The sequence below is a fragment of the Brachyistius frenatus genome, unplaced genomic scaffold (genome assembly GCF_029030835.1).
Source record: "Brachyistius frenatus isolate BFR_SWC_R1_liver_20210118 unplaced genomic scaffold, ASM2903083v1 Contig_34, whole genome shotgun sequence".
In the NCBI taxonomy this organism is placed as follows: Eukaryota; Metazoa; Chordata; class Actinopteri; family Embiotocidae; genus Brachyistius; species Brachyistius frenatus.
The window spans coordinates 2703244-2711551 of NW_027210633.1; the positions used below are offsets into that span (position 1 = coordinate 2703244).

General features: G+C 41.1%; 1 protein-coding gene across 6 annotated transcripts in view; it reads right to left on the reverse strand.

The window, feature by feature from the left end:
* Positions 1-8008, reverse strand: part of flrt1a (fibronectin leucine rich transmembrane protein 1a) — a 40462-nt gene extending 32454 nt beyond the window's left edge. For 3 of the 6 annotated variants that reach the window (XM_069700653.1, XM_069700652.1, XM_069700648.1), the window contains exon 1: positions 7791-8008. The gene's annotated coding sequence lies outside the window, so the exon portion shown is untranslated. The other 3 variants (XM_069700649.1, XM_069700650.1, XM_069700651.1) reach the window with 3 other exon arrangements.
* Positions 8009-8308: the final 300 nt, after the last annotated feature.

Genomic DNA, 8308 nt, shown 5'->3' on the forward strand with positions numbered 1-8308 from the left:
TTATGCCAGCAGTGACAAACAGGTTCCAAACTGTGATGAAAATACAAATTCATCAACATGAGTGAAAAATGTAATTTGAAAGGTCTCCTCTACAGTTATGAGCAATGGAGGTAAATGGAGCGTACAGTCCCCAATTCTGATCCAACCACAAGCAAAATAAAACTACTGGTAAAAAGAAATAACATAATGATCTGCTCGTTTTGAAGTAAAGCTCAATTTCTGCTCATATATGATGAATGAAGACTGTTGTGAACGCGCTGCACTAACAACACACTGTACAAAATCTGATGTCATGACTTCTCTCTCTGACTTTGAGCCCATCAATCACTGCGCCGCAGAGAATTTCAGCTTAGTTACTCCAAAAAAAGCACGTCAGCATCATGTGTTCACATGTTTTTGAAAACACTGTATATCAGCACATACTGTACATTGGATTTGACATGAAGTTACTCAATATTCTTCGCTCTGCTGTGGCAGATGTATAGATTAATAGAAGTCTGGAAGCCTTTCATGTTACACGACTTGCCGTGACGCATTCAGATACAACTTGCTCATATCCCACCTCATGGGAAACATTAATATTTAATATATGTTGGCCCATAATATAGTTTTCAACATGAGCAACCCTCTCTAGCTTGGGTGGTTCTGACAATTTTTGTAATTTGCGTGTGTATTTTGTCAGCAAATGTCAGATCCAGCTCGATTACCAACAAACAAAACGGAGCATGCCTGCTTGGGCTTTTCATAAGACGCTCATTTCTCTGATTTACAGAATACAAAAGGATTTAACAGATCAGTAAATCATTAGAAGGTCCATTTACCGACGTCTGCTGCTGGGTTTAAATGCTGTAATTTTGACAAATGTCAATAGTTTCGGGCCTCAAAAAGCTTCCTCAACGAGTCATTCAGAGCAGTACTACATTAAAGAAAAACACCATTAATTGCTGCTCTTGTGCATTTCAGACTGTAATGGTCTGAGCTTCTTAAATATCTCTGTTTTTAAATAAGTTGTGATTTCAAAACGCATTCATGCCCATAATAATTCTCAGCCTGTGAGCTTCACCTTAGGCCTCAAACTCCAGCAGTGTCTCTGTCACAAAAGCAGATTTAGTAGAGTGACGTGAACATGAACAATACAAATCCACAGAGTGGACATGTACAGGTTAAAATAAGACCTTTTTTTCTTTTTTTCACGGCCACATGAGATGACATTTAAGAGGTGCTATCACACTGACGTGAAGAGTATTTTATTGTACAGTAGTTGTTTTTTATGTTGCTTCCCAGCAGGTGTGAGCTACAGTCTTTAAGGGATGCCACTGTGTTCTTATTCAATCTCACAAGTGGGTTTTTTTCCCGGCAGAAGTTTAGATTTTTTTTTCATTAGCGCATTCACTATTAACAACATTATATCTCTTTCATCTGTGTTCCCCGAGCCTGTTACTAAAATGAAGAGTGAATGAAAATTGAAAGAGTTCGCCTTTTCAATCTCTCTACATAGCAATGTATGAAGGAGGAAATATTATTGCCTGTGGTGGAGCAACACAGGCTCTTTTGAGACAGACAAATTGTGATTTTATTCCAGCTCAGTGCGCCCTCACAAGCAGCTTCAAGCTATTGATGTCTGTTCCCACAACTATTGTTATATGACATTCAATTCTGGAGGATATCACTTATACCAAAAATAAAGCCGAGATATTGGACAGTGTCGGTGCAACGCTGACCCGGCGTCCCCACGCAGCTTTCATCTGCACAGAGCTTTCATCTGTGGACGAACGGGTCACTCTGCATGCATAGTGGAAGAAGTGCCTCTGTTCTGAAGCGCACTGCATTAAACCGGCTTTCTGTTTTGAAAAGATGGAGACATCACACTGTTTTATCTTCTGTCCGACTGGCAGACATGCAAAATACTCAAACAGACCAATTTAATACAGGAAGCTTCATTTCTTTAGCCTCAAACCACAGTAAATAGTTATATCAGCATCACAGCTGATGTAATCAGGAAACGATATGCACTGCACACACAGCAAGACGAGAGTGAAGCATAGCAGGGGAGGGAACGCACTTCCTGTCTGGTCTTTTTAGTGATATCATTAAATTGTCGATTTCTCACTTTTGCACGTGTGCTGGGTTTGATTTTAATAACGTGGGCTTAAACCTCACAACTTATTTTCCCCATTTAACAAAGCAGAATGTCGATGTTATATAGAACTGCTGGAAGAGACAGCAGGTACGACACTGATGATTGTGGTTCCCCGTCATTTTTGTCCCTTCATCTGCACCACCCATCAGGTTTCAAATGTGTTCATTTCTTTTTCATTTTGATATTGAAGTGGGTACTGTTGTGAAAATTCAACCATGTATCAATTACCGAATTACTAAATTTCAAACATTTATTTATTACTTTTTACCATTAATTTATCCATTAATCATCTAGTTCAGGTGTCATCCAATGTTTTTAGCTCCCTATTACAATAGTTTGTCTATTATTTTTCACGATACTATTTTGACCATTTATTCGTTACTTTTAGCCAACTGTTTCTTCAACCAGGTAGCCATTACATTTTGATATTTATCTCAACATTTGTCAATTACGTTTAGGTAATTGTTTGATGTTAAAACGACAACCACTTCGTCGTTACATTTAGATAACAATTTCAACCATTTATCCAACTGTTTCATGTTAGCGAGCATGGCAACCTGGTCGCCAATTCATTTGTCTATCTCAACAATCATACATTTCTTTCAGCTAACATTTGTAGTCATTCATCAATTATTTTCAGCTAACAATAACAACAATGTATCCATGTGTTTGAGCGAGCTGCTGTTTCGCGTTAACTAAAACGGCAACCATGTTTACATTTAGCTTTCTGTTACAACAGTTGGCAATTACTTTTCGCAACTAACCATTTATCCATTAACTATTTGATGTCGCCATGACTTTTATGAAACTGTTTCAGCTCCTCTGTTACTAAATCCCATCACGTTCATTCAGTTGCAACACCTGGTGTCAGATGTTACGGACTCAAATATTGTTGAATCAAATTATAACACCGTTTTGTTTTTGTTATTTTAAAATGAGCGACTTCCCAATCTTTCCACACGCCTCCTCACGATACGTACCCCACGCACGCCCTGGTGGACGAGTACCTCCGCAGATGGGAATAGAAGCCTAATGAATGTCAATGATCTACAAGAGGCCTACTTCATAAATTCAAACTGAGAAACCTCTATCAGCCAACAAAACATACATAAAGCATATTTATACAAAACATAACATTTGGTTTTGTCCACATTTAGAGCTACAACACTGTAATCTCCGCTTCATTATTCAGGTGGTTGAATCAGTGGCCGTGTCATTTTTTTGGACATCTTTAAAGTGATTTTTTTTTTTTTTTTAACATTCATTTCGCTTTACTTCAGTCTGTTGGAATAAACATGGACTCTCAGTTGTGTGTGTGTAAGAATATTTACAAATTAAAGCTGTCCCCTTAATGTCAAGACAGAACACCATGAACTGTGTCATGAAATAATCATTTATGGTCGTAATGGTCAATTTGCATGCTGTCACAGCTTGACTTCATTACATTTTGATTCTTGGAAATAACACGTAAAATGCCATATGTGAATTTCATGCCGCACAGCACCTTCAAAGATTTTTTTTCTTAGGTGGCTGTTAGATTTCATGCTAGTTTGCAGAAACAGTGAAGGTTAGAAGCTCGAACTGCTATTGTACAAAAATCTTTTTTTATTTTTGAGTCTTACAGTGAGGACCGCACACTGTTAACAAAGTATTTATGACGTTATGTTGATTATATTGATTCACTTGTACTGTATATCATCTTTTGAGCTATTTTGCAACCAACATTACAACAATCAACAGCAATTAGGGAACGGTTTGAAATGTTTTCGCGTCCTTTTATATTTTATTTGCCTTGGATGGATTTGGGTTTGGAGTGCATGTGCCGATATCGCCGTTCCCACTCTGCCAAATAAATAGCTCTCATAAAACCCAGGCGTCTGCTGCACAAGATGGCAGGAAGTTTACAATAAATGTCTGGATAAATCCACAAAAGACAGTGTTGCCAAGTCTTCTCCAATGAAATACACTAATGGCTGTTCAAAAAGTCACACAAAGAAGATGAGGCGATGCCTTAATTTACATGGAAATTAAGGAAATGGGTATTTATCATCGGCATGAAAGATTTTACAACGTGAATACAAGAAGTGTGAATGTTGTGAGTGCAGACTGAGCTGAGACGTGGATGTGGAGATGCTTGGTTAGCTGGAGGTAGTGAGACACATCCTGTCGTAAGCTGCCCTTCTCTTGTCTCCCAGCCAGCTGACTAACACCAATCCAATGAACCTCACTTTTGTCAGCAGCAGTTCAACGTGCTGTTTACCCTGCAAATGTACAACTAATTAATTTGTGGTCATGGCCAAAGATAGAGGCTGTCCAGCTCAGCGCAGGCCTGTGGCAAGGGTACCATCACTGAAGGCCACACTGGTTCCAGAAAGCACGCCCTTCACCACCTTCCCTTCCCTCTGAATCTTTTCACTGGAGAAGAGAGGAACTGCGTTTCTGTTCCTGCTGCTTCAAACGACACACGGCTCCAGAGCAGCTTTCATCAAAACAGCAAAATGCACCTTAACTATGACAAATCCCTTAAAAACAAGCATATGCATACCCAAATTTGGCATAAGAAAAGCTGAGAAGTTGCTGTCATGATTATTGATGGTGAAGATATGAGAGCACAAAGGATGGAACAATCACAAACACTTATGGTAGATGTTCCCCGCCATGACATTTTCAGACTTAATTTGTTCCACCAGATAAATGTAGGTGTGCTCTATTTCATGACAAATAGTCCCTTTTGTACCTAGCATTTCAATACATGCTAATAAACTCTACATTTTTTACCAATTAGAACTTACATGTCTCCTTAATTATTTCTGTTTTATGGCATCGGAAAAAATACTGCGGGATTCTTGGAATTACTTACCTTGCACTTAACATGAGTCAATAGTAAGTATAGGTGCTTTCTGTCAAAATCAATCTGAACTTATTTTTATGAGCTGTTTTAATCCTGCCATTCGGTCCACCTCCAGTCTGTTCTGACAGGTTTCCACCTACTGCCCACCAGACACAGCAAACCATCAATTTTTCAACTGTAATGGCAACAATGGGTAGCGGGGAAGGCTGTCATTCCTGTAATGACGGTGCTGTCATGAATATAATGGCTGTGCTGTTATGTTTTATAGACAGGAAGTTCACATCCTATTCCCCAGTGTGAGCAGGAGGCACTATGGCTGAGGGCAGCTAGCACGGCTGCACCACTTCGACTTGTGCAGCTGCTTTGTGGCGACACTGAGCAGTGAGTGATGGTAAAAACAAAACAAAACATCACGAGGAGAAAGAGGTTGTTGCAGATTCCAGATATTCCAGCTGATCTTTTTGTTTGTATCTTCCTGCTGTAAAATCTTTGATGCACCAATTCTTTGCCTGTTTAGAATAATTTTGACATGATTGAAATGTGATGTGTTGAAGCTAATCAGGATCAAATATTTTGGCCATCAGTCAAACATCAATAACATAAATAAGTCAAATATCAATGAGTGATGTTACCCATTATTCACAGACAGTTGAAACGAGCACTAGTGACTCGGGACTGGCTTATCACTGGCAGCAACAGCACGAGGATCTGATCTGCCACAGGTTGCCAAGTAAGGCACACTTACAGCACGCTGGTCATTATTGAAAGTAAGCCCCAAAGCCAAACGCAGTAATGAATGGCTCCCTATACATTATCCTGCTTATTACGTAGCTGCTTACCCAGGACGTAAATCATCTGACGCTGTATACTGTTTTTAAATGGGTTTTTTTCTTTAATGCAGTGAAGTAATTAACAAGGCAGCTCAGCACTGCTGCCATAGAAATGTTCATGGCTAGTGTCCACAGCTACGCTGTGAAAGAAAGTGGAACAACAGGAGAGTGGTCCAGACTCCGACAGCCGATAAAAAGCATTGTGCTCTCCAAATAAAGCAGCTTCACCCGTGTTCTAATCTGGGTTTTGCTGTAACTAAGGATAACTCCAAATCAACAAATGTACAAAAATAATAAGCGCCACACAAAGACGCTTACACTACAAAGACTTTGTACAAGAATATAATGTGCCTCCTCTATCAACAGACCAATGAATTAGAGAGACACACTATTCAATAAACATGTTAATGACCAGGCATCTAATATACCTGGGAAGAGGGTGGAGTGGGCCCAATCTGGTTGTGCAATTGCAGATCTCAATTGCTTGCAATCTATTGATATATGATGAGCAAATGCAAATCGATTCAGCAACACTCTGCAGCATCAGCATCGCAGCTCCAGTGCAACTAAAACAGGGTTTTTTTGTTTTTTGTTTTGTTGAAAGGTGTGGGGCATCATAAGACTGAGCAATGTAATCAGCAAGGCCATTCAACACGACTGCCATCATTACTGCCAGACGCGGACCACGATGCCAGCGAGCCAGAGGGTAGCCCATCCAAGAATACCTCCTCCAACTTTCGCAAGATGAATTCCTTCGGAGATGCCATCTGTTTGTCTATCGCCCGCGTGCCATGTGCACAGGTTAGATCAACTTATTGCAGCGGGCATGTCTCAAGCCTCTCCTTACTCGTTATGAGTCCTCATCACCTGGTTTCGTTTCACCCCTGCGAAGTACCCCTCTGTGGGCGTTTGCCCAAAGGTTGCTCGCTTCACATCTACCTTCTGTCTGACATTCGGATGATTCAACGAGCTGCAGCGGAAATGTGGTCGAAATCTGACGGGGTTGGTCAACATCGTCAAATCCTTCAATGTATCTAATGATGATACACAACAGGACCCTGCAAAAAGCATTCAAATTACAATAGTTTTGCTTATTAGCGGCATTATTTTCTTTTGTTGTGTAGGTCAGACCAGCAGGTGGCAACATATGAATACACAAACAGCTGTTTATGTGTTCCTTTTTCCTATGCTCAGATTTGCTGTGTTGTGTTGATTTCAGCTGTTTTACCAACTTAATGACAATTTAATGAGCGTTGGTGGTGGGGGGTGCTGCTGCAGGAGTCAAATGTGCGGTCGTTCTGTCCACAAGTCTTTTATCAGATAAGTCAGTGAGAATTTAGTAGGGTGGGGCTTTTAAAAACTCACCTGACCAACTTTACAGTCCTGATTCATCCCCACAGCTGAATATGGATCTGAGTACAGACAAATTGATTCTTGAAAGAATTGTTTTGCAGCTTTAGACCCAGTTGCAACAAAAAATACAGACATTTCCTGTGTTAAACAAACACATTACAGTTACAAATGTGAAATATTTCAGTTAGAAACTTACGTTTTTGCTGCTCAGTCTGCTGCTTTTTTTTTTTTCTTAGACGTAGATGTGCGCCAATCACTGCCTAATCCCCACATCTTTTATGGTTTGTCTTCCTCTTTTGTTTGAATTTATATCCAGACTGGGCCTTGGAACCAGAATCCTCTGCCTCTCTATCTGACTGCCAGCTATTCACTGAGACCCGCATCCTCAATCAAGTGGCTTGGCGTTTTGCAAAGAGTCGATTGTATTGTTTCACAGACAAACCATTGTTTCTTGAACCGTGCCAAAAACAGAGGACCACAAAATAAAATGTGGCAAATACTTATTGGGTTGTAACGCGCGCTAAAACACTGATGAGGTGATTTTATTTCCCCCCCGTCAGATCGGATGATGAAAAGCATATTGGCAGTCCGCGCACATCAATCAAGGCTCACCTACCGGATGGTGCTTCGGATGCCACGCTTTCTCTCGACTGTTTGATGCAAAGTCCCTCGGATTTTGGCCGCCCCTTTTTCCCGCACGGGTCCTCCGGTGTCCTCCACAAACCAGGTGTGACCACAATCTCGCCTTGTTGTATTCCCATATGTTGTCGCCAGCGCAATTATGAATGCTCCAGTTGATCAGTGACTGGATAGCCTGTGTGATCATGTGCTGCCAGCTCCTTTCTCTTCCCCCCCCCTCCCCTTCTCTCTCTCTCTCTCTCTCTCACACTCTCTCACTCTCCCCACCCCCCACCCCCCCCCCTCTCTCTCTCTCTCTCTCTCTCTCCCTCTGTCTACTCTCTGTAACTGCTCCCTCCGCCCGATTATCTCCCCGCTGCGGCACTGGCTACATGGTAATAAGAAGAAATAAAACGTGCCCGACTCGCTGGCGAACTTGTGCGCCTTATTATTGTAATTAGTCACCGGACCGGTCCGTGCTTGCTCACCCGTGCATCTTTGCAAAATACGCTGGCT